Consider the following 25,572-nt stretch of genomic DNA (forward strand, 5'->3'; position numbering starts at 1 on the left):
CTTCCTTCCTTCCTTCCTTCCTTCCTTCCTTCCTTCCTTCCTTCCTTTTTCTGAAACAGGGTCTCCCTCTGTCACCCAGGCTGTAGTGCAGTGGTGCAATCTCTGGTCACTGCAACCTCCATCTCCAGGGCTCAAGCAATCCTCCCACGTCAGCCTCCTGAGTAGTTAGGACTACAGGCAAACGCCATGACAGCCAGATAATTTTTGTATTTTTTTGTAGAGACATGATTTCGCCATGTTGCCCCGGCTGTTCTTGAACTCCTGAGCTCAAGTAATCCACCTGCCTTGGCCTCCCAAAGTGCTGGGACTACAGGCATGAGTCACCATGCCCACCCCAGATGACTGATTTTTCGATGTCTTGTAGTCTATTAAGCTTTATGTAAATATTATTGTTTAGCTTTGACAATGGTACCCAGAGCTCAGCAGTGGAACCAGAGGCAGTGTTGTTATTGGTGCTTTATTCACTTGGCCCCATTCAGTGGGTAGGTGTGCAGCATGAGGCATCATGTGTGGGTACTAGGGGAGACGCAGCATGCTGCACATCTGAGAGGCCAAGAGAAACTGAGGTAACCATCATTCCCCCGGGAACAGCCTTGCTGCTGGAGTGAGGAAGAGGTCAGTCTCTTATGATTAGGTAGAGATCCAATTCCTCAACACTTTAAACTAGCACAAAGTCACAAAGTCCCCAGTGCTGAATGAGATGGGCTGACATCGTAGGCTTTGTCTCCTCCTTTGTTTAGGCCCTGACCAGAGTTACATATGGTGAGTGCAGTTTTTAAATTCGTTTCCCAAGTTTGGGATTTGTTTAGTGGATAAAGTTAACATTTCTTTTCCAAACACCATTACATCTTTTTTCCATATTTTTCATTTTTTTTTTTTTTTGAGACGGAGTCTGGCTCTGTCACCGGGGCTGGAGTGCAGTGGCCAGATCTCAGCTCACTGCAAGCTCCGCCTCCCAGATTTTATGCCATTCTCCTGCCTCAGCCTCCGGAGTAGCTGGGACTACAGGCGCCTGCCATCTCGCCAGGCTAGTTTTTTGTATTTTTAGTAGAGATGGGGTTTCACCATGTTAGCCAGGATGGTCTTGATCTCCTGACCTCGTGATCCACCCGTCTCGGCCTCCCAAAGTGCTGGGATTACAGGCTTGAGCCACCGTGCCCGGCCTCCATATTTTTCAATGTAAATGTTCATATGTTCATCTTACTCACTCTCATAGTTTACTTCTGATCTTTTTTTTTTTTTTTTTTTTGAGATGGAGTGTTGCTCTGTCACCTAGTCTGGAATGCAGTGGTATGATCCCGGCTCACTGCACCCTCCACGTCCCGGGTTCAAATAATTCTCCTGCCTCAGCCTCCCGAGTAGCTGGGATTAGAGGTGCCCACCACCACACCCAGCTAACTTTTGTATTTTTAGTAGAGATGGGGTTTCACCATGTTGGTCAGGCTGGTCTTGAACTCCTGGCCTCAGGTGATCCATCTTCCTCGGCCTCCGAAAGCACTGGAATTAATAGGCGTGAGCCACTGCACCTGGCCTACTTCGGATCTTGATGTTAACAGTAGGGGATACAATTTGTAGAGGAACTGTGTTTCTGACAGGTGAGAGGCTACTTCACGCAGGGTGAACAGTAAACTGTCCCAGACAGGGATGTGCTATGTGGACGAGCACTGGGAAGCCTGTGTTTTCTCAGAGCTCGTGAAGACACCCTGCTCCACATTAAACCAGAATCATCATGTTTCATCACAAAAAGAACATTAGTGTTATGGGATATATTTTCTGTTTCATATTAAAAATTCCCAACCCCTGGCATTCTGACCCTGTCAAGCTCATGGGCTGCTACTAATTTGCATGGTTGTGTGATTTGTGTGATTCTGCTCCATCTGCTTTGAATTTCTTGGCTTCTTTGTCCGAGACGTTAATAAACCTAGTCATTTCTTGTGAGGATTTAAAGACGCTATGGATTGATTTTGGATTACAAAGAAACAAAAAGACAGTGGGAAATGTTCTAATTGGGTCTTCTTATTGTGCATTGTAGCCTGAATCCCCCAGGGCAATTAACATGTAGTGCGAAAAGTTGAATGTTCCAGTCTAAAAGGCAGTGGGAGAAATTACATAGCATGGAAATAATAAAATGAACTCTTATTAATGAGAACGAGGCTCTTGCAGTGGCAGGTTCTGCTGGTCACCCAGTGGGGATGGGAGCCTTTCAAGCTTCTTTTTGGGCAATACTCAGAGTTTCCAACATCTGTGTACTTTTCAGAATGAGCTTGTTCTTCCTTCTAACACTCATCTCAAAGCTCCACAGTGACGCAGAGGTCTGCTGAAGGTCACAGGGTCCTCGCTTGCATTGGCATACGGTCCTGTAGCATCACTTGCTAGCCCACTGCTGCTTGGAGGAGCTAAGGATATTCAGGGATAGAGAGCTGAAAATAGGATTAATTCTTTCCTTTGGACTCTCCCCTCAAGATGTCCTTGCTTTGGTCTGAAAACCTCTCCTGACAACTTCTTCCCAAAGCAAACCATCTGCCTTTTCTGAACTCTGAGTGAATATATTAGCGTCTTCCCTTCTGAGCCCTTGTACTGCCACGTTTGTTTATTTGTTTCCAATAAACTGTATCTTGCTCTGTCACCCAGACTGGCGTGTAGTGGCACAATCATGCTCACCGCAGCCTCAAACTCCTGGGCTTACATGATCTTCCTGCCTCGGCCTCCCAAAATGCTGGGATTACAAGCAGGAACCATCATGCCCAGCTGTAATGCCACGTTTCAACCTTCATTCCCAGTGAAGATGACAGTTTCTTTGATGACAGATGCTGTGTTCTTTACTTCTCTATGTCTCCCTTAGTTCTAACGTGTGGCTTCCAAGTAATGTAGCATATGCTTAACCAAGAGGGATGGTCAGCAAACAGCCCCTGAGGAAAAGTAGCATTTGTTCCCTAGGAAAACCGAATTATTTGCTTTAGTAATGAATCCAAGTCCAACATAGTTACGTGCAAGGAAACATTTCATCCAGAATACTAATGACATCAGCATGGAGAGAGGACTCTAAAATAAAGATCTTTTCCAAGTACTTAAAGGAGGGCAGAGAGGACCCTACCCCTACAAAGCATGGAGATCCCTTGCCTTCATCGTTCAAGGTCAGATTAGAGATTTCAGAGAACGCTAGGTTGCAAGAAATGTGTTTGGGATTTCGGGGAACAGATGAAACAGTAGGCAGCAGGAAAAAAAAAATCACCAGATTTTCTTTTTTGTTTTTTGTTTTTTTTGAGATGGAGTTTCACTCTTGTCTCCCAGGCTGGAGTGCAATGGTGCGATCTCAGCTCACCGCAACCTTTGCCTCCGCCTTCTGGGTTCAAGCGATTCTCCTCCTTCAGCCTCCCGAGGAGCTGGGATTACAGGAGCATGCTACCACACCTGGCAAATTTTTGTATTTTTAGTAGAGACAGGGTTTCACCACGTTAACCAGGCTGGTCTCTAACTCCTGACGTCAGGTGATCCACCCGCCTCGGCCTCCCAAAGTGCTGGGATTACAGGCGTGAGTCACCGTGCCTGGCCAGATATTTAACTCAGGAAAAATGTATATTCTCCTCAATCATCTTTGAATTATACTAATACCATTAAATGAAGGAGCGGAATTGCTATAAAACTTACTACTAATCCTGATTCTGCATTCACTCATCATTTGTTTTCTCATATATTCACTCATTCTATAAACAAATCGGACACTCCCTGAAATCAGTGCTGTATCTGGTTCCTTTTGGACTGTCCTCTTTCCTCTTTCTCCCAAGCCTCGCCCACAGCAGGTACTTAGTAGATGTTTTTTGAACTGGGTTGGTTGCAGACGTGCCACATACTTCCTTGAAATATTTCTTTTTTTGACCAGGCACAGTGGCTCATGCCTGTAAATCCCAGCACTTTGGAAGGCCGAGGCGGGCGGATCACGAGGTCAGGAGATTGAGACCATCCTGGCTAACACCGTGAAACCCCGTCTCTACTAAAAATACAAAAAATTAGCTGGGCATGGTGGTAGGCACCTGTAATCCCAGCTACTCGGGAGCCTGAGGCAAGAGAATCACTTGAACCCAGAAGGCGGAGGTTGCAGTGAGCCGAGATTGTGCCACGGCACTCCAGCCTGGGCGACAGAGCAAGACTCTGTCTCAAAAAAAAAGAAAGAAAAGAAAGAAAAGAAAAGAAAAAAAAAGAAATATATTGTTTCTTGGCCGGGCGCGGTGGCTCAAGCCTGTAATCCCAGCACTTTGGGAGGCCGAGACGGGCGGATCACGAGGTCAGGAGATCAAGACCATCCTGGCTAACCGGTGAAACCCCGTCTCTACTAAAAAATACAAAAAACTAGCCGGGCGAGGTGGCGGGCGCCTGTAGTCCCAGCTACTCAGGAGGCTGAGGCAGGAGAATGGCGTAAACCCGGGAGGCGGAGCTTGCAGTGAGCTGAGATCTGGCCACTGCACTCCAGCCTGGGCGACAGAGCGAGACTCCGTCTCAAAAAAAAAAAAAAAAAAGAAATATATTGTTTCTTGTTTCTTCCCCCCAGCCCTTTTCAAAATAAATAGTGTCAAATGATGCTTATTCCCTTGGAAATATGGGGAAACATGCCTGCAAGTCATAGATTAGGTTTAGAAACTTGGGCAGTTTATTGATTTGAAAAAGAAGTTTAGATCACATCTGAAATAGAAACTTTTAGACATGGTGAATAAGTGGGATTGTCTGAGACTCAAGGGTTAAACACAAAGTTCTTGGCATAAATATAATGTATTGTTTTATTGTACTTAAAGCTCCTTGTTTTTTGAAGACAAGCATCTCACGTCCCATGACACAAGAAACGACTGGATTCTAAAAGCAAGAGAACGTGGCGCCCTGGTGTTAGTTCAGTGGTTAGTGGAAAGAGGCATTTCTCTAGGGTAGAAGAGAGACGAGCATTTTTCTAGGGTAGAAGAGAGACTAGTGATGGCATAAGCCCGGGGATATACACTCTAGGGACCTGGAATTCTTGGAATGGGACCTGCAGGCATTGGACGGGCTGTCCTTCCCTATCTTGGTGGACAAGATCTCTTAACTTGGGGGACACTGTCTCCAATGTGCTAATAGCCAAGGCCTCAAAGATGACTCACTTGGACTCGGAAACCAACCTAACTTACTCAGGGTGCCTGCGGCCGTGGGGCTTTTGTAGACCAAAGCCGAGTGTTGCCAAAGGCAGCAAGTGCTTTGTAAGCTGAGTGGGGAACTTACAGGAACGAAAGCTGAGTGACCTTTTATTTATGGGCTGAGTCCTGGGCTTGAAACCTGCCAGTTGAACAGTCTAACTTGGTGTCATATGGAGTGTCTGAATCACAACCTCTTCGGTCTTCCTCTGAGAAGGTGGCTGGAAGAAGGTCACATTTCTCAGCATTGAAAACACACTCTGCTCTTTCTGTTGAAGATGGCCTTACGAAAGGCTACACGGGTCAGCCTTGAGTAGGAAAGTAGTTTCCAGGGGCACCTGAGCATGGGGGAACCAAAGGGCTTCAACTGCAGAGAATTCCCTGAGTGTTGGGTTGGTGGCATATTAGAGAGGCCGCTTTCCTCAGAGAGGTTACAGATGGGTGTCTCTGGAAACATTTTTTTTCTTTTTGTTTTTGAGACTGAGCCTCACTCTGTCGTCTAGGCTGGAGTGTAGTGGCGCGATCTCAGCTCACTGCAACCTCCGCCTCCCAGGTTCAAGCGATTCTCCTGCCTCAGCCTCCCGAGTAGCTGGGACTATAGGCATGCACCACCACGCCTGGCTAATTTTTGTATTTTTAGTAGAGACAGGGTTTCACCACGTTGGCCAGGCCGCTCTCGAACTCCTGACTTCAAGTGATCTGCCCGCCTCGGCCTCCCAAACTGCTGGGATTACAGGCATGACCACCGCGCCCCATCAACCTTTTTTTTTTTTTAATAGGAAACTTTATTATGGGGTTTCTTTAAGGGTTACACTTTCTCGAAGTGGCTTTGGGTGAAAATAGGCAACTGTCTTATATTTTCTTTATTTGGGGGGTTAGAAGAAAAGAAGGTCACTCTGATAAAAAGACCTGTGGTTAAAGAAGGATTTGTTTTAAGGCTCTAAGCCTAGTTACTGTAACTGTGGGAGGGAGCAGGCAATAACCTGGCCAAACTACTGTGTTTGGGCCTTGGCTCTGCATGGAGAGAAACTATCCCCGTGGACAGTTTGCCCTCCTAGCTGCCAGCAAGACTCATGAGTCCTGGAGGGAAGTGGCTTTGAGGTTGCAGCTAAATCTAAAATCCCTGCTGGGCGTGGTGACTCACACCTGTAATCCCAGCACTTTGGGAGGCTGAGGCATACGGATCATTTGAGGTGAGGAATTCGAGACCAGTCTGGCCAACATGGTGAAAACCAACCATCTCTACTAAAAATGCAAAAATTAGCTGGGCATGGTGGCGCATGCCTGTAATCCCAGCTACTCAGGAGGCTGAGGCAGGAGAATTGCTTGACCCTGGGAGGCAGAGGTTGCAGTGAGTCGAGATCGCGCCACTGCCCTCCAGCCTGGGCAAGAGCCAGACTCTGTCTCAAAAAATAAAAGTAAAAATGAGGCCGGGCGCGGTGGCTCACTCCTGTAATCCCAGCACTTTGGGAGGCCGAGGCGGGTGGATCATGAGGTCAGGAGATCGAGACCATCCTGGCTAACACAGTGAAACTCCATCTCTATTAAAAATGCAAAAAATTAGCCAGGCGTGGCGGTGGGCACCTGTAGTCCCAGGTACTTGGGAAGCTGAGGCAGGAGAATGGCGTGAATCCAGGAGGCGGAGCTTGCAGTGAGCCGAGATCGCGCCACTGCACTCCAGCCTGGGCGACTGAGCGAGACTCCGTCTCAAAAATAAATAAATAAATAAATAAAATGAAAAAAATAAAAAGAATCTAAAATCCCTCCATTACTGACAGTCAATCCAAGAGCCCACCACCCATTGCTTGAGGGCCAGCCTTCCCTTTACACACCATGACGGTGTCTCACAGAAATTGTTGAAGCAAGGCCTGGCCCCTAGCCCTAATGAAGGAGGACTATTTCCCCAGGAGCTACCGTCACAAATGTGCTTGTGGCTCCAGGGCTTCCTCACCAGGGACCTTAAATCTCACCAACTCATGGGGGCATCCATTGCCATCTACCACCTCACGTAGTTAACAGGGAGGCTGGGGGGCTTTGAGAGTAGAAAGAAAATGATTGCCAATGGATTCTTTCTGACCTCCCATCTTCGTTCAACGTTATCACAGGACTTCGTTGCACCCTTGCTCTGACTAACTCAATCTGCAGGGCCTGATGCCCTTCTTTTGTGAGGAAAGCCGTTGAGCAGGCTCGACTCCTGTGATCACAGGTGTGGCGTCCACTCCACAAGTCACACGGAGGCACTGGGACACACGTGGGGGCTGCCTAGGTCCAGCTGTCAGGCCACCTCATGCCCATTCTGAAGGGGTCAAAATGTTCATCATGAAGAGAGAAGCCAAAAACATTCCTTCTTTATTTGCCAAAGCTCTAATTGTTTTTTTCCTTGTTTTTTTTTGAGATGGAATTTCATTCTTGTTGCCCAGACTAGAGTGCAGTGGCATGATCTCAGCTCACTGCAACCTCCGCCTCCTGGGTTCAAACAATTCTACTGCCTCAACCTCCCAAGTAGCTGGGATTACAGGCATGTGCCACAGAACTCTAATTCTTAGTGCCACCCCTGGATTCAGATCTAGGGCCTGGGACTTTAGAAAGTGTGTCTTATATGGAAGAATCCCTCTCCATTGCTATATACCTTTGCTGGCTTCTATAATCCGAGCTCTGAAAGGCCCTCAAAGGTCTTGTTTGCACATCTGGCCATCTGTGGGGAAGTTCCTCCCATAAAGGTCTGGAGAAATGGCTTTGTTGCTAACAACTTGTGTTGTTAAGCTAGAGAGTGTACATTCTGCATTTTATTCCAGTACCCTAGATACGAGATTCTTTTTGGGAGTTGCTGATTTTCTGAGTGTTTCTGTGGAAGGGCTCAAGGATAGCGTTTAGAATGATGAGTTTGAGGCTTGCTGATCTCCTGATGCTGGAATCTAACAAGGAGTGGACTTGTAGGCTTTTAGAGGAACTATGTAGATGGAGAGTTATAGAAATCCTTGGCTGGGAGTACCAAGAAGTAACATATACGTATGCAATCACATATGGAAAAGGGAATATAAGATGGAGAATTTCAGCTGCACATTTCTGTAGATTATCATGTTTATATGGCAGAAGATGGCACCATTATAGGTAAAAGAAAATTGTCTGTCTCTAAATCTATCTAGGTTAATGGGCTACATTCTTCTCAGTCCCGACTTTGGACCTAAATTCTGTCAATATTGTCATTAGTCCACAATGAAATGAGTCAAGTCAAAAAGAATGCCAGTGGAAATTGCTGGATGATCTTCCTTAGAAGGAAGTGTCTTTTATTCTGAGAGGGTACCCTTTCTACTTTTTTTGTATTAAAACGTTCTTACTTTTATGAACTGTTGGTGGTAATTGATCATGGGGATTTCAGATGCAGATTTTTGCTGGAGAAAATTGAACATTAAATCCACACGATCCACCCCCACCTACCCCACAGACCCCTGTTTTTCAAAGAACATTGGTCCATAAAATCCAAATATCTGGGACCAGCTGACCTACTTACTTTCTTGGAAGTCATTAGGCAAATGTCACTCTCCTGTCCTAGAAAAACAGGCTACAACCCTACTCTGCAGGCTTTTCCAGTGTTTTCCTCTTGCTTCTGACGGGGAGTGGTAACCTTTTCCTAGTGTGTGCCTTCTGCGCGTGGTGCCTCTTCTGCTCCTTACAAGAGAACGAATTTGCCTCTCCCTCCTCTGGGCTGCCCAGGCACCTTGTTTGTACTTTGCTTAGCACTTGCCGTGATAAAAGACAATTATTTGAATGAGGCTTTTTTTCTCACTAAGCTGTGAGGTTTCTGACAGCTTATCTTTTTATTTTTTATTTTTTGTCATTACTAAGCACAGTGCCTGGTAAATATATATTTGCTGAATGAATAAGCATCCTAAATCTCAGGTTAAAGGCTATTGTCTCATTTGTCTCTTCCAGTAGCAATAAACAGCTAATCTTATGTTTTGTTTTGTTTTTTTGAGACGGAGTCTTGCTCTGTCACCCAGGCTGGAGTGCAGTTGCACAATCCCGGCTCACTGCGACCTCCGCCTCCCGGGTTCAAGCGGTTCTTCTGCCACAGCCCCAAGTAGCTGGGATTACAGGTGCGCGCCATCACACCCGGCTAATTTTTGCATTTTTGGTAGAGATGGGGTTTCACCATATTGGCCAGGCTGGTCTCGAACTCCTGACCTCAGATGACCCATCTGCCTTGGCTTCCCAAAGTGCTGGGATTACAGGCATGAACCCACTGCACCTGGCCTCTAATACATAATTTATGATGCCTGAATACTACGATAGAGTTCTTCTTTGGCCATCTCTTCTCCTGACATCATAATACTAGTAGAAACACACTGAGCCAGAAATCTGAAAACTGGGCTTTAGTTCCAAGCCACTTACTCTTTGGAGACTCAGTGTCCAAAGGAAAGGAATTAAGAGCAGGTTCTCACCATCTTGAACATCCTAGAGCAGAGAGGCTAGGAGGAATTGGTCCTCAGAGGTGAGATGCTGACTGTTCTCCAAGAAGTTTTGCTAAGTCATTTTGGACTTTGTGGCTTTTTTTTTTTTTTTGAGACAGAGTTTCACTCTTGTCACCCAGGCTGGAGTGCAATGGTGCAGTCTCGACTCACTGCAACCTCTGCCTCCTGAGTTCAAGCGATTCTCCTGCCTCAGCCTCCCGAGTAGCTGGGATTACAGGCGTGTACCACCACACTCAGCTAATTTTTTTTGTATTAGTAGAGACAGGGTTTCACCATGTTGGCCAGGCTGGTCTTGAACTCCTGACCTCAAGTGATCTGCCCACCTTGGCCTCCCAAAGTGCTGGGATTACAGGTGTGAGTCACTGTGCCCGGCCTTCTTGTTTGGCTTTTGGTGACTTATTTATTCATTCATTCTTCCCAAAAGTTTTATTGCCAAATAGCACCATTCACTTGTATCCCTCAGAAAGATTCACGCAGGTTTTGGAGTCACGCATCTCTAAGTTTGATGTTGGCATGAGTCTTGGCTCTGACTTCCAGGAGCCATGTAATATGGGGCAAGTTTCGATTTTAGGTTTCAATTTTTCTCACCAGCCGAAAGGGTATAATAATAATCCTCTGTCATAGTTATCGAGAAATGAGAACATGTATATAATGTATCTAGCCAGTGTTCAGTACATGGTCATTTCCCATCACCTCCCCTTAATGTAGAACCCAGTCAACTTAAACATGATAAACTCATTCACGGCCAGGTACGGTAGTGCATGCCTGTAGCCCTAGCACTTTGGGAGGCTGAGGCTGGCAGATGGCTTGAGCCCAGGAGTTCGAGACCAGCCTGGGCAACATGGTGAAACACTGTCTCTACAAAAAAATACAAAAATTAGCTGGGTGTGGTGGCACATGCCTGTGGTCCCAGCTATGCGGGAGACTGAGATGGGTGACTCACTTGAGCCTGGCAAGGCTGCAGTGAGCCATGATCACACCACTGCACTCCATCCTGGGTGACAGAGCGAGGCGAGACCCTGTCTCAAAACAAACTATGTTATTAGAGACTTACAAGTCTTCATTTTCCCATCCCCAGCCCCACTTTCATGTCTACGCTGTAAAAGAGCCTGCAGCAAGAGGGCAATACCAATATCTATTCTAGAGGAAGAATTTGGTGATGATGGGCTTTCAGGAATAAAGGTTTGGGGAAAAAGCTGAGATTTCATCACTTACAAGTGAGCCACTGTAGAAGCCAGTCAAGTGTATTGCGTGGTAAGCGAGCTTTGACTTTACTAAATCAGAAGGGGATGGGGAACATGTGTGGGTGTTGGAGTGATTAGAGATTCAGTGTGTTTGTGTCCTGCTGCTTTGATTCCCTTATTAAGGAGAATGAAAATAAACCCAGCAGCTGCTGGTTAACTCTTTCTGGGTGTAGGCCTACAATCAGCAGAAATGTTCCAAGTCATCAAGCATTGCTGACATCCTGGGTGGAATTATCTAATCTAAGGCTTTTGCAAGGGAGGAATTTGAGTCCCCACCTAGCCTTTCCTCCTAGAGATCTGGAAGAGATTATCACACAGTCTCAGAAACTAGAGCTCTAACCTGTTTTTAGTTTATATGTTTGTTCATTTGTTAGCTCATTCATTTGCCTAGATCAAAAGAGCATTCTCGAGGCCAGGGGCTCTGGGTCACGCCTCTAATCCCAGCACTTTGGGAGGCTGAGGCAGGCAGACCCCTTGAGGCCAGGGGTTCAAGACTGCCTGGCCAACATGGTGAAACCCGTCTCTACTAAAATTACAAAAATTAACCAGGCATGGTGGCGGGCACCTATAATCCTAGCTACTTGGAAGGCTGAGGCAGGAGAATTGCTTGAACCCAGGAGGCAGAGGCTGCAGTGAGCCGAGGTCACACCACTGCACTCCAGCCTGGGTGACAGAGTGAGACTCTGTCTCCAAAAAAAAAAAAAAAAAGCATTCTCAGTCATGGATTTAAGATAATCATAATAAACAACATGGTCTGGCTCCCAGGTTCTCACAACAGAAGAAAGATAAGGCCAACAGAAGTAAAGTTAGAAGACAGAGGTAAATGCAGTTTAGGAAAAGCATTTAGGAGGAGGAGAAAGAGCAAGTCCCAGAGTGGGCTAGTGGTTGGAGAGATGGTGGGGCCACCAGTGTTGTGCACACTTACTACATGCCAGGCATTGTGCTGCCCTTTGCACACATCATCTCTGTATCATCACAACCACCCTGCAAGGCAGGTCCAGTCTCATCCCATTTTTCGAAAAGAAGGCTCAGGGACATTAAACACCAGACATGATCTCCCCCACCTGAAAAGTGGCAGAGCCAGAAGTCAGACATTCATCCATCTGGTCGTGGTATCCTCAGCCTCTGCCTCCAGAAGCATGTGATCTTGTTAAATCATAGCTAATGCCGATATAGCCAAAAATGGGCACATAAAGGCATCAAAGTAGAAGGGTTTAGGGGGTGGAAGCTGCCCCAAAAGAGCCTGCTGGGGAGAATCGGGGAGGGGGACGGGGCATGTAGAATTGGTAGGCAATGGGAACACAGAAAGCCTATGCTGCATTCCACTTCCCTAGAGCTTTTGCACTCTCGTTCCATAAGGTGAGGAACCCCAGGTGGGTAGGCTTTGGCCTGGAGACAGGGTGGCGGGGCTGGAGATGGTGGAGCAGTCATGGGAACATTGAGGCATATACCCTGGATTTTCAGGGATAATCATAATTTTCAAATCATCCCTTTCCATTGACAGGCCATAGATGAAACATTGGTCTTGACTCTTATTCAGAAAATAAGGTCCTAGCAAGGTCAATGGGTGAGGAAGTGTGGGAGCCCTGTTCTCTGAGGACTGTTGGAAATGAGATTCATGGAAGGAAGCCTGGGCTCTCCTGAGTTTGTGCTTCAGTGTCCAAGCAGATCTCCTCAGTTAATTCCCCAGAAGGGAGCCCCCACCCTTCCTCTTTCTACACTCTGGCAAAGGGAGCTCCCAATCTTGCAGTCCCAGGCTCCCAAAATCTCTGTAACAGATATTTTTGGGAGTCCCCCATCTCTTGTCCAACCCTTGGAATTCGTAATCATTTTAGTGCTTAGGGAAAGAGAGGAGAGGTAATTAGATCACATCTCTTGCCTTCCATTTTTCTGGCCTCACTCTCCAGCCAGGTGGGTCCCATCACAAGTCATCAAGAACAAGATGGTCACTCCTGAGGCCCAGGGAGGCTCCCAAGACTCAGGCAGAGTGAAGCTGAGCACAGGGCAGGATATGATAAGCAGGCCTGAATGGAGCCTAGGAAGGCCGGGCACTGGCAGCCTTTAATGCCTTGCAAGGACATGTGCCAGGAGTGCGTGTATGCCTCTATGTCTCCTGAGCATGCCCCCAGGCACTTCAGCCTGGCCTTGGCCTCATTACTGTCTCATGCTGTGTAATGGGCACAGGTGCATGTGGAAGGAGAATCCAGGTTTTCTGATAGAACCAATTTCCTTTGCTGGAGTTTGCAAATAACCTGCTGTCCTTGGGCCTTCGTTTTTCCATCTCTAAAATGGGAATACTAATCCTGCCTTCGATGTCCCACTGACCACATATACCCCTCACAAGGATACTGTGAGGACAAGTGAGTAATAGCAAAGAATCTTAAAGCTAAAAGAACCCCAGGGTTCATTTTTTTCTATCCCTTTACCTCCAGCCAAGTTCTCTACACAACAATACCCACACCAAACAAAGAAATGTGCCGGGCATAAAGACCATCTAGAAAGGACAGCCCGCAGCTTCCCCTTGGTTTGAAGCCAAGTTGGAAGTTGTCATGCCAGCTGCATTTTTTTTTTTTTTAACTGCATTGCTGTTCATCATCAAGTAATTCAGGGCACTGGGGGGGAAAAAACTTCTCTGAAAATGAGAGAGTGATTTGCAGCATCTGTTATTTCCTTTTTAATTGAATCTGTTCTTCTCAGATACCAGGAGCAAGTGCCAAAGTCAGCAGTAGAATTCAGCTGTGTACATTTTGAACGAGCTGGAAGATAAGTTTATGAGCACTATACGGATGCAGATTGTACAGATACCAGATGGCCAGATTGTCCTCAAAGTCCTCTGGAGGGCGGTAGCTGACATGAAGCTCCAGCATGAGGAGGTGGGAGGTCTGCTGACTTTCCTAAGGAGCTGCTTGGGTAGATATACACGCCCTGGGTGGACTTGGATGCTTCCTTGGTGGGGGACCCATGTCACATGAGAGGGCCTTTCTCAGCAGCCCAAATGGACCCAGGGGCTCTCATGCTTCCTTCCATCCACGCCCTGAGTAATAGGCACAAGCCAGGGTCCCACTGGTACTCACTCTTTTCCCCTCACATTCTGCATCCTTGTTGAGCACCACGAGGGTCACCAAGGGAAGCTAGGGGAATTTCTACCCCAGAAAGTACCTAACAGTCCTGACTAGCTGGGAGGCAAGAGAAGAACCCTATGGGTGTCCCAGGTACCTTCCTACCCATGGTGTTACAAAAACAAAAGGAAACACCCTAAACTATAAAGAAATGCACTACCAAGTGCACCTTCTTAACAGCAGTTATGTTTGCCGGAGAAGTAGGGATTTTGCTCCTGGATGAGTGAGCAATAGTGGTACAGGGAGGTACATCTCTGAGCTGAGCCCCACAGCAAGCTGACTGGACATTCATCTTTCTTCTCTGGTGCTTGTTTGTTTGTTTGTTTGTTTTTGAGATGGATCTCGCTCTGTCGCCCAGACTTCAGTGTAGTGGCACAATCTCGGCTCACTGCAACCTCAGCCCCCTGGGTTCAAGCGATTCTCCTGTCTCAGCCTCCCGAGTAGCTGGGATTATGGGCATGTGCCACCAAGCCTGGCTAGAGATAAGGTTGCACCATGTTGGCCAGGATGGTCTCGAACTCCTGACCTCAGGTCATCCGTCCGCCTCGGCCTCCCAAAGTGCTGGGATTACAGGTATGAGCCACCGCACCCGGCCACATCTTTCTTCTCTGAAAGGCCTACTTTCTGAGCCTTCAGGACCACAACTTGGTCTCTCAATCTCTCAGCCTGTGTTTGTCTTTCTTATGTCTCGAGATTAGACAAAGTCACTTGGTATTAGTTTCCTCATTTTCACACAGAGGAGTTGAGGCTCGTCTGGGGTGAAGCTCCTGTAGGGACCACAGGAGGTGCACTGTAGATCCCAGGAGCAGCTACACGATGAAGAGAGGCCTTGGTTTGGGAGGTAAAAAGCTGTGTGATCAACTGACTCTGCGGCATCAGACAAATGCACGTGAAATCATGGATCTCACCCACCAGAGGAAGGTGGGAAGTTACATCAGTTGTGATAACAGATCTGTAGATGCAAAAGCCCTTGGAAGGAATATCCTATGGAAATGGAAGATATATCATAACTTTAGCCTCTTAGGAGTGTACGTGATTTGTCCATAAAGATAAGCTTTATGTTAGCAATTATAAAGAAACTATAGGCATCTTGCATTTTTCTGAGAGCTGTGGCCAAATTCTTGGTAAGAGTTTTCTTGAAAATCATAGTATTTTATTTGGGGGGCCCTAAAGTTTATTTATCTCAGCCACTCCCAAATCTGGCCACATGTCAGTCATCTGAGGAGCTTTAAAAAATATGAATACTCAGGGTCACCCCTGAAAATTCTGATCTAGTAGGTCTTGGGGAACATGAGAATCTGTATTTTTACTGCACTCCACCAGTAATTCAGATATGCAGCTGGCTTTGTGACCTAATCCAGTCCAGCCTTCCATCAGATGTTTATATCCAGGTTAGAAACCACCTCTGGATAACTTAAGCAGGAAAGGAGTTTAGGTAGCTCACAGAACTGATCAGGGTCCTGGATAGTCAGACTCTGGAAACAGGCAGGAGCCAAGGACACTGCTGCGGACACTTGCCACAACCCCTCCACTCTTGGTCACTTGAGGTTCCAAAGTCTTTAATGGGAGCAGTTGATTGCCTTCGTCTAAGTCATATGCCTGGGCGTCATCTGTCAGGAAGCTGAAAGAGAGAACGTCTGCTCCATCACCCTCTTCAGCGGGGCTCCCCCTGAACTCATATTGGGATTTCCCGAAATAAGAAGAGTGCTTAGATACCGGACAACCAAAACAACAATTGCTGTCTATAGTGTTGCCACAGTCATCAAGACTGTGCTTGAATTCCTCTGTTCTTAGGGAGCCCAGCACCTTATGAGGCCATCCAAATTCTCTCTAAATCTGCCTTCCTGAAATTGCTAGCTATTGGCCTTTAAGGTCTAACCTTTCCCAAAATCTCATATTTAGGGGACACTGAAGAAGAACACCTTCTGAATTTCCTCTTCTGCCTTCACTGGAAAACCTGAAGCAAGTGAGAGGCAGACCTCTTCTTCCAGGTATTTGGCCCCGAGGCAGCGGGGTAAAATGGAGAGAGTGAAGGATTGAACTCAGTCCTGGCTCTGACTCCTGGTTCTGCTGCTTAACGGTCGTGTGACTTTGGACAGATTGCTTCACAACTTGTGACCCTCAGTTTCCTCATCAGTAAAACTAAAGATACTGATGATGGTGACAATTAAGCCTGAACACTTGACCAATGTGCTTCCTCCTTCTGTCTTTGCACCGAGTGAAGCAATGTCAGCTGACGATGGGAAGGCAGGGTAGGATGGTGCTGAAGAACGGAGGTGTCCGGCAAGCCTGTGGCTGAGGCTGGGACACACTCATTATCTGCATAACCTTGTACAAAGTATTTACTTTCTCCTTTGCTCATCTGTAAAGCGAGTGTAATTATAGTACCTACATCATAGAGTTGTTCTGAAGACTAAATGAAATAAATTTGTTGTTTGAGATGGAGTCTCACTCTGTGGCCCAGGCTGGAGTGCGGTGGCGCAATCTCGGCTCACTGCAAGCTCCGCCTCCCAGGTTCACGCCATTCTCCTGCCTCAGCCTACAGGAGTAGTTGGGACTATAGGTGCCCACCACTACACCTGGCTAATTTTTTGTATTTTTAGTAGAGATGGGGTTTCACCGTGTTAGCCAGGATGGTCTCAATTTCCTGACCCTTGTGATCCACCCGCCTCGGCCTCCCAAAGTGCTGAGATTACAGGTGTGAGCCACCACACCCGGCCGAGATACATGTTAAGTGCTGACACAGTGCTTAGCATTTAAATAACACTTAAGAAATGTCGTGTCTTATTATTGATTGGTGGTTGAGGTGGGATTTCATGGTCTGGACAGACCTTGCATTGCTGCCGTCAAGGGGAAGTTGCCTTTTTCCAAACAGTTCTAGCGCTGTGTCAGTGTCTGTTAAGAATGAAGTGGTGCATATGCTGTGGCAGAGACCATCCAGAAAGCTTCTGAATCAATAGAACCTCCATGGCTGCTATAGCTTCGCCATAGCTATCATCTTTTAAGGCCATTGACCCGATCTGTCACCAAAGAGACACAGCAGAAACTGCTGGGGAAACACGGACCCGAAAGTCCAATAATGACGGCTCCTCTCCTCCTCTTTCCATTCTCTCCACCCATCTGTTCCCCTACCTCCTTCAAAGCACACATCGACACACACCCCTTTTTTGTCTCTCAAAACAGGGGATAATTAAAAAACCAAAATCCAAACATCCAGCAGAAGTTTATGCTTGAGTTTCAGAACACAACATATGGCTTCCCAGCCATTGCCAGGTTCTGTAAACCACAAAGAGAGAGGTCTGCAGCCTCCACCGTGGCCCCCTCGCTTTACCACTATTTGCTAAAGGAGGCAGCACCCCTCCCGCTAGGACTAGAGGGTCACGGTGTTCAACCCCTTGAATTGTAGGCAAAATTATATTTTCCTGTCATTTGAAAATGCTCCAGAAACAGAGGAGATTCAAATGCTTCCTTTCCTTCTTGTCCCCGTTTCAGCCCTCTCTTTCCAGTATTAGAGTCTGTGGCGACTGTGGAGAGAGGACGAGGAGGTGGAATTTCCTGATCGTGATGTAGTGTCCCTCTGTGGGGGCAGAAAAACTGCATGGTAGTAGCAGCAAGCTGGGGCTGGTGAGAACCCCGAGAGGAAGGGGGATCTCAGCTGCAGAGGAGAGCTCTGAGACAGGGTCTCACTCTGTTGCCCAGACTGGGGTGCAGTGGCTCATTCATGGCTCACTGCAGCCCCAGCCTCCTGAGCTCACATGGTCTTTCTGCCTCAGCCTCCCAGGTTTCTGGGACTACAGATATGTAGCACAATGCCCAGCTAATTTTTTGTGTTTTTAGTAGAGACGGTGTTTCGCCATGCTGCCCAGGCTGGGTTACTTTTTATTTCTATTTCCCAAGTCACATGGAGGAATTGTGTCAGATTGGAGTCGAAAGAGGATGATTCTACCTTGTCCCTCCCTCCACAAAACACACACATGGGCTGTGAGTTAGCTTTTCATCTCTGCCCCTCTAATATCCATTGTGGGGCCTCTTGCGTGGGGAATCGCTGTCCACCCAGAGGCTTGGAACATCAGGATGTCCTTTCACCTCCTGAGGAAAGGTTGCCTGTGGGAGACCTTGCTCAGAGCTTTCAGTCTGCACCGCTCTGTGAGGAGGTTTGGGTTGCAGACTTGTCCTCTCTCCACCTGAGGGCAGGTAATGCAACCACAATATCACCGACTTCTGTAAAACTCCTGTCTAAGGAGTCCAGTTCAGTTTTCTGAATCTTGAACACCAGACCAGGCTAAAGAGGGGAGCCCCGGAAGGCTTTGCTGGAAGGAAGAGAGAGACAAAGTGCCTTGCCTTTCCTCCCCGTGGAAGCTGTTGGCCATGGCTCTTCTAGCCTCATAATTTGGAGATGGTAGATGGAATCATGGCGATTATAGCCTCATCTCCCCTTCTCCCATCCTGTCCAAGCAGTCACACAGATGGATGCCTTAATTTAATAGCACAGCTGAGGCCAAGGTGCAACAAACTGAACAAGACTTTACCAGCAGCTCAGGATCAGGACGAGGTTTAGGATCAGCCCATTCTCAGGGGGTTCCCTCAAAGCTACCACTGTATGACAGAGATCCCTGTCCTCTAGCTTCCAGAAAAGTCCAGAAAAGTCCTCAAGTTTTGCCAGACTCCCGGGAGTACGAGCATAAGAAAGCAAGGCCCAGAGACATGGAGGCTGTCTCTTCTTATCCCACCTAAGGCCTCCCTTCCGAATCCTCATTGCCTGTCCTGTGAACTACCACTTCCTGGACTAATCGATAGCGGAAGGGCCAGGTTCCCTCTCTGCCCCTGGGGAAGTGATCCTACCCCACAGTCCCAGGAGATAATCGCATCAGAATATAGCAGACCTGCCGTAGCGTGAGAGATTTCCTGGCAGTAAGAAGGGGTAGGGAGGAAGGAGGGCGTCCTTGCCACACCCAGGCTGCCTGGATCCTGTGGCCTCCACTATATACATTAGGTGTGGCTGTGGCCACAGATCAGCAGAGGAAGAAACACTGCACGCAGCGTGGATACTTGTAAATGTGAGTTGCCCTCAGTGGCTATAATTAGTTTCTCTGGTACCCTGCGTTCAGCAAAGGGGGAAACAGCCCCTTAGAGACTGTGTATTTTCCATCGCTGTACCTCATGTGATATCACCACAGGTACCTTCTGGCGGACGCCAAGTTTCTCGTTGTTCTCCAGGAACTGCTGTGACTGTTGGTGGCAGTTCTGCAACTCTGAGAAGTCACAGGGGGCCTGGTCAACCACCAGCAAATGACTTCCTGTTCCCTTCCCCTACTGTCCCCCACCCCCACGACACTAGGCCAGCCCTTGCCTGGTGAGAATGAATTCAACTGTATGTGGATTTCTCACCCAAGTTTTCTTTCTTTCTTTCTTTTTTCTTTCTTCCTTCCTTCCTTTTTTTCTTTCTTTTCTCTTTCTTTCCATTCTTTCCCTTCCCTTTCCTTCCTTCCTTCCTTCCTTCCTTCCTTCCTTCCTTCCTTCCTTCCTTCCTTCCCTCCCTCCCTCCCTTCCCCTCTTTCTTTTCTTTTCTCCTTCCTTCCTTCCTTTTCTTTCTTCCTTCCTTCCTTTCTTTTCTTTTCTTTTCTTTTCTTTTCTTTTCTGTCTCACTCTGTTACCAGCCTCACTCTGTCACCCAGACTGGAGTGCAGTGGTGCCATCTTGGCTCACTGTAACCTTCGCCTCCTGGGTTCATGCAATTTTCCTGCCTTAGCCTCCTAAGTAGCTGGGATTACAGGCACCCGCTACCACGTCTGGCTAATTTTTGTATTTTTAGTAGTCAGTTTCCTTCTCTAAGCTTCGGTTTCCTCATCAGATGATTGGTTTAGATACCCATGTCCACCAGTGCTCAAAATTTTACATCTGTACTAAATTTAACCAGGAAATTTGGGGGTTATGTTAGTGATGTTTGCAATGGAAAAGAAATAGTTTAGGAAACTTAACATGGCCTGAAACTCTTTAAAAGTCTTCCTTACAATTTTTCTTGTCCCTTTCTTTTACTATTCTCTCCTTGTCTTTCCCCTTCATCCTCTTTAACATAAGGCTCTGAGAGGGAAAAACCTGTGGTTCACACCATGAGTTCATCAGAACCAGGCATCCATGGATCCCATCACATAGGTCAATTCACCTCCCAGCAAAGGTAGTGATAATCAGCCTTAGTAGCTGGAAAGATCATTTCATCTATTTCTCTTCTTGCAAAACCTAATGTGTTAAATCAGATTCTTGAACTTCTCAAACAAGTTGTCTATACTGGCTGTTTCCACTTCCTGTCCTCCTTTTTTCTTTTAAACTTATTTCAATCAGACGTTTGTCATGCTGCCCACCAAAGCTGCGGTCATCAAGGTCACTAATGGCCACAGTATTGCCATATATTGTGAGCAACTCCCTCCCCCATCAGCAGCATTGGATGCAGGCGATCAGTCCTCTCTCGATGCTTCCTTAAAGACTCCTGGCTTCTAGGAGTTTCTTCTCTCTTGGTCCTCCTACTGCAGTGCCTGCTTCTGCTCCATCTCCTTTGCTGGCTTCCTCATCTCCTCACCTCAGCTGTTGGAGAGCCCTCAGCTGAAAACCACGGACCCCTTCTCTTCTTTGTCTAAACTCACTCCCGTTGTAGTCTTCAAACTCCTGACTTTATGTACTATCCATGTGCTGACAACTCCTGCACTTACATCCCCCACCCAGTCCTCTTTCCCATTTTCCAGACCCCGTACTCAACATCTCCTACGGTTGTCAAATAGGCATCTCAAACATGGGTCCTCCCAGTCTTGTCATCTGCAAGCAGGGTAACTCCTGCTTCCAGATGTTCATTCTAACCCCTTGGAGTCACCCTTAGCACCTCACTTTTTCCTTCATCCAGTCCATCAGTGAATCTGTCAGCCTTGCTGCTTCCACAGATCCAAATCCCTGGCATTCTCTCTTGCTTGTATTATTGCAACTGCCTCCAACCTGGTCTCCCTGTTTTGGCTTTTGCTTTCCTATAGTCCCTTCTCATCAGAATAGCTGGAGATCCTTTCAAAGTGTAAGGCAGATAGAATCACTCCACTGCTTGAAATGCCCCCAACGTTCTCTGTATCACAAAGTTAAATCTAAAGCCTTCATGCCTGTAGGGTGTTCCCTTGCTACCTCTCTGAATCTGTTTCCTAGCAGGCTCCTCCTTGCCCATTCAGCTGAAGCCACACGGTCTGTTCTTTGTTCCTTTAATACACTACACACGCCACTGCCTTCGGCTTTTACACAGCGATCCACAGCGCTCTCCCTCCCTGACTCTTTCATTACCTTTATCTCATCTTTCCATGCAAAATAGGAATCCCTTCCCACCCTTCCCTGCCTTATTTTTTCCAAAACACTTACTATAAGGCACATGTATTTACTTACTGTCTGCCCTCTCCCGTAGAATATAAACTGCAGGAGGTCAAAAATCTTTGTATGTTTTTTTCTCTGCTATCTCCCCAAGGCTAGACAAATGTCTGACACATAGTAGATGTTCACTTTATATTTGTTGAAAGAATGAATGACTGGGCCAGGCGCAGTGACTCACGCCTGTAATCCCAGCACTTTGGGAGGCTGAGGCGGGCGGATCACGAGGTCAGGAGATCGAGACCATTCTGGCTAACAGGGTGAAACCTCGTCTCTACTAAAAATACAAAAAATTAGTTGGGCGTGGTGGCAGGCGCCTGTAGTCCCAGCTACTCAGAAGGCTGAACCGGTAGAATCGCTTGAACCCGAGTGGCGGAACTTGCAGTGAGCCGAGATTGCGCCCAGACTCCAGTCTGGGCGACCGAGCAAGACTCTGTCTCAAAAAAAAAAAAAAAAGAATGAGTGACTCTAGGTCAGTTTCTACAACAGATTCTGAATGACCAACCAAACTCCTTATGGAATTCTGTTCACTTAGAGTAAGCAGATCTTCCACAACACTACGGGGGGTGGGAGTGGGAATGTGGTGGCTGGGAGGACCACTAAATCTTTTTTGCTATATATTGCTTTTCCATGTGATGATATTTACCATACCAGGATTTCAGCTCTAGCTCAAAGCTTGCTTAAGGATATTTGTCAGAGTGAGCTTGCCTGAGAGTTCAGTAATTCTCAAGATGGTTTCCCTGAAGGAACCGTTGTTCAAACACCATCCCTTTGAAAGTCCTTAATCCAGACTGCCTGTTCTGCAGACATTCTCAGATGCATTATTTAAAGTTATTTCCAGTGGTGCGTGGGTGGGAGGTGGGAACTACATTTGTTACTTAGTGGTTTCCAAAAGCCTTCCAGGATCTTTCCTTTTTACCCTAGTGAGGTTGCTCACTTTTAACCCTTCTTTTCCAAGTCTCCTAACATAACCTCTTAGGCTTAGTAGCTCATCGGCAAATCCGTTAATGCATTTCACTGCTGTTGGGTGAAATTTAGAAACATGCCACTCTGCTCTTTGGGGATGCCTCTTAGGAGAGTGAGGCTTCTTTTTCTTGAGGAGTCAAAGAATGACATTCATAGAAGATACTGTTTATTGGATGAACCAGTTGTACGGACTTTTTAATTCTTGGGAGAATGTTCATATCTGTGGTATAATGCATTAGTCATCATACTTTTGTAGAATAAAGACACCACATGGTATTTGCCCTCTCCCAGGGCCCTGCAACCTTTTGCATCTGTTATTTTGTTTGAAGCTCACAAAGCTTCCTGCAGTAGACAAGTTATATCACATTTTACAGATGAAGACAGAGGCACGGCGAGGGTAGTGACCAACTGAAGGCTGCCCTTGATGGATGGCCCAGTGGCACCTAGAGCTCTGCCCTCACACTCTCTTGCTTCCTTGCTTTGCAAGACTTTAACTTATGCATTTTGTCTATCCTAATTCCCGATAGGTGTCCTGGTTCTCTTCTGTACTCCAGGAGCCCAAGTACTGGTCTCAAACACTTGATGATTGTCTTTTGCTGCAGGGGTCCATTTCTAACTTGCAACATCTTGTTTCTGGTTCTCCTGCTTCTTCCAGCTACTGAGAGAGATGGGAAATGTCTGTGTGTCTCTGGATATTTTGAGACTGTTCTTTGTCTAGGAGAATGCTCAGTGGCAGAGGGAACCATCTAGATAATCCAAGGAGAAAAGTGCCTTTCTTGAGTTCTTTGGTCTCTAAGCTCCAACTTGGTAGAGAATTGGGCTTCTTTTCTGAATATCCATAGGGAAGTCACATTTCTTAGAAATTCTTCACATACAAGTCTGACAGCTCTAGGGTTACCCTTTAAGCATAATATTCAGACCTGGTATTTCTTTTACCACAGGGCTATAATATGGCCAGCCTTTGCACAGAGCTTTAGAGTTGTGGTTATGCTTCAGAAACTCCCAGAAAGTTTCAGAAAATACAGATTCCTGGGCTCCTCCTGGCAATTTTAATTCAGTAGGCTTAAGAGGATCAGAAATCTGTAATTAAAAAAAAAAAAAATCCTTTGGCAAATCTGACAGTTAACCAGGCTTGGAAACCACTGTTTAGATTACAAAGTCCTTTTGTGTATAATATTTCATTTGTACATCACAACACATGAGGAAGCCGTTAACCTATTTTTTTGCAGATGTGACTCAAATACGGTAAATAACCTATTCCAAGCCTCTAAGTTAGTGAATGGTAGAGCCAAGTCTCCAGCCTAAAGCCTTTGTCTCCAAACCTGATTTCATTTCCACTGTGATCTCCCTTGGAGATGCATTCTCCCATCTGTCCGTTGCCCCAGGGGTGTTGGGTTCTTCTGTTAGCAGAAACCCTGTTTTGCTAACCAGCAAAAGTCCAAATTCATCTGTTCTTCCCTGCCAGCAGCTCTAAGCAGATTTGGAGAAGGTGGTGGAAAGGCAGGGCCCAGGCAAGTGTCTCAAAGCATCCATCCTTGTCAGTTATCTGGGCCCATCAGACAACAGTGGCAGGCAGGCCCAAGAGACCTTTCAGCCCAGTTCCAAGAAAGAGTCCCGAAGAGCCCAGGGTAGAAACCACGGGCCGCTGGCTTAGAGAGTTAGTGGTAAACCTTTCCTCTTTCCATGTGCATTGTGTTTTGGAGCTAGATCATCATGAAGAAACCTCAAAAATCTCAAGTTTCGTTGTAATAGGAAGGAGGCAGGGTGGCCCTGGGGGTGACTATGGGAAACTTTGAGTGGATTTTCTAGTGCTTCTGGGTGAGACTATGTCAGCGTGTAAAAGTAACTTGAGAGCAGGGCTCTTTTGTCCTAGCTGGTTCTGTGTCACTGGGAGCTCCCAGGGTTGAAATGCTCATGTGGACTTTGGTGGGTGGTGCCCTCATCCCAGATTCCCAGTGTGGCAGCTATTCTCAGGATTTTAGAAATTGGAACCTGGAGGACCTTTGCCTTAGGAATAGGAGTTTGATTTCTGGTTATTTCGTTCATTCATCTATTGATAGACATTATTACAGAGGAGTTAAGAGCCTAAGCTCTGGAGGCAGACTTCCTGGATTCCGTATCTGGCTTTGCCACTTACTAGCTTTGTAATTGGTGTCACTGTGCCTCAGTGTACTCATCGGTAAGATCATGATGACACTGGTACCTCCTTCTTCAGGTTTGGGCAAGGAGCAGATGAATTATTATGTGTGGAGTGCTTAGAATCAGGGCAGGCACATAGAAGTTGCGGCGTAAGTGCTAGCTTCACTGTTGTTTAGCAAACATCACGTTCTGAGTCCACCACTGTGGCACAGAGGCAACCACCAGGGTCCCACCTTGCAGGAGTTCAGTTTACTGGGAGACAGGCATGGAAACAGACTACTGCCATGTACAGTTGCTGTTGACATGGGAAATGCTGTAATAGAGGAACAATCAGAGGACTGTGGGGACACAGAGGAGAGGCCAGCTGTGTGCCATGGATGGGCTGGGCCAGGCCTGAGCTGGCTTCTTAGAGGAGGTAGTAGCATTTGATCTTACAATGTCATTAGCAATTCACCAGATGGGGGAAAGGGGAATGGCATTCCAGAGAAAGGCAACAGCACACACAGGGCCATGGAGGCATAACAACCGCAGCATGTGCAGGAAATGACAGAAAGTGGGGAATGTGCTGCATGAAAAGGAAGTGGGAGGTGAAGGGGAGAGTCCAGTGAGCACCATCCCGAGATCCTAAGAATCGTAAGCACCATGCCAAGGGATGTGGACTTTGCCTGGAGGAAAGGCACTTGAGACTCACTAGGAGGGTTTGAAGAACAGACTCAAATTTCTATTTTATTTTATTTATTTGTTTATTGATGAGACAGAGTCTCGCTCTTTCCCCCAGGCTGGAGTGCGATCTCGGCTCACTGTGACCTCCCACCATCCTCCCACCCCCACCCCCACCCCCACCCCCTCATTCAATTGATTCTCCTGCCTCAGCCTCCCAAGTAGCTGGGATTACAGGCACCCGTCACCACACCCAGCTAATTTTTGTATTTTTAGTAGAGACAGGGTTTCACCATGTTGGCCAGAGTAGTCTCAAATTCCTGACCTCATGTGATCCATCTACCTCAGCCTCCCAAAGTGTTGGGATTACAGGCGTGAGCCACCACACCCAGCCTCAAATTTGGATTTTAATAAAATCACTCTGGTT

The 25,572-nt window shown here is 46.9% G+C and overlaps 1 protein-coding gene across 2 annotated transcripts in view; it reads left to right on the forward strand.

Moving 5' to 3' along the window:
* UBASH3B (ubiquitin associated and SH3 domain containing B) overlaps window positions 1-25,572 on the forward strand; it is a 158,493-nt gene that overhangs the window by 45,428 nt on the left and 87,493 nt on the right. The gene's annotated exons all lie outside the window — the stretch shown is intronic.

Source organism: Piliocolobus tephrosceles, chromosome 13 (assembly GCF_002776525.5).
Source record: "Piliocolobus tephrosceles isolate RC106 chromosome 13, ASM277652v3, whole genome shotgun sequence".
Lineage (NCBI taxonomy): Eukaryota > Metazoa > Chordata > Mammalia > Primates > Cercopithecidae > Piliocolobus > Piliocolobus tephrosceles.